At 31.5% G+C, this 1,283-nt stretch overlaps 1 long non-coding RNA gene across 1 annotated transcript; it reads right to left on the reverse strand.

Annotated features, from left to right (window-relative positions):
* Nucleotides 1-17: 17 nt before the first annotated feature.
* On the reverse strand, nt 18-1,277 carry LOC110109827. The gene is made up of 2 exons (XR_002304629.2): nt 438-1,277; nt 18-357 (listed from the first exon to the last, which is right to left on the reverse strand). It is a non-coding gene; the product is annotated as an uncharacterized LOC110109827 (long non-coding RNA).
* Between the last annotated feature and the right edge of the window lie 6 nt (nt 1,278-1,283).

A 1,283-nucleotide genomic window follows, 5' to 3' on the forward strand; every position in this document is an offset into this window, starting at 1 on the left:
TATGAAAACAAGCAAAATCAACAAAACTAGAAGACATAAATAGAATTTCATCCATGGATCATAAAAATAGTAAATGGCAACATGATAAACTCCATTGAAAAGACTTCACCACATAACACGTTTTGCTACTACACTATTTCTAGAAAGCAAGAGGACAAAGAAGATAACTATAAATAATTTCACTTCTGCCTTTTGTTTCTTTTCAATTCCCATGTGTCAGCAAGCTAATCTCACAAAAAGTTTGAAAACTTCAGTGAAATTGTGTCAGGTCTTATGCATTATGACATTGGAGCAGTGCTTAGATTGTCTTTCTAGAAGTCATAGTTGGAGAATGAAAAACGCCTCATAATATACCATCTGCAAATACAAAAATAAAATTGAGTAAATTAATTAGTTAAAAAGCTTTAATAAATTTGTTTGAATTTGCAAGGACTTACTTAGTAGAAATATGAAAATGAGGAATCTGAACAATCTTGTGCCTGTCAAAACTTGAAATCATTTGATAACACTTCTGCAATTATGGACGACAATTGTTGATGATCATATTTTCCAAGGAGTGGGAGAGGTCTGGATTAAGAGTAATAGCTAGATAGATAGTTAAAAGCTCTTAGGATCTCCATTGGCAGCAAAGAGTCGTCGGTGACATTTTAAATTCTAACTTCACTAAAATATATTAGATGAAAATTTTAAAAAGTATTTTTGAAGTATAAAATTAGATCAGAATGCTATCATGCACATCTTAAGACTAAGCTATATATTTTTGCCAAGGCATCTACAAAATTGTTTTACTTTTTGTTTCATATTCCCACAAGATCATAACTTCAAACAAGAAACATTAATTATAATGTGGATCACAGAATTAGTTTGCTTTAAAAATAAGACTAACTATAGAATTGGAGAACCAGAGAAGATGAATGATCTTTCAACTATTACATATCAAATTTCTTAAGAGCATAAATGATACCAAAGAAGCTTGCACTGCAAAATTAAGTGACAAGAAGAATTTAAAGTTGTTAACTTTAGATTGGAGAAACTTCGGTGTCCACGGTACTAAAAGAAACAAAATTCTTGGAGAGAAGAAAGGCTAGGATGGCAAGAAAGCAAGCAATCAAGGCTATCAAGATTTTCTAGATAAAGAAAACACAAAGATGGAGGGAGGTTTGACAATTATGGGATCTTTGGAACCATATTGATTCTTAGTTTTTTTTAGAGAAAAAAGACTAGGAAGATTAGAAGGCAAGCAATGCAGGTTTGCAAGCTGACCTAAATTTAGTTCACGCAAA

This window comes from Dendrobium catenatum, unplaced genomic scaffold, assembly GCF_001605985.2.
Source record: "Dendrobium catenatum unplaced genomic scaffold, ASM160598v2 original_scaffold_252484, whole genome shotgun sequence".
Taxonomy (NCBI): domain Eukaryota; kingdom Viridiplantae; phylum Streptophyta; class Magnoliopsida; order Asparagales; family Orchidaceae; genus Dendrobium; species Dendrobium catenatum.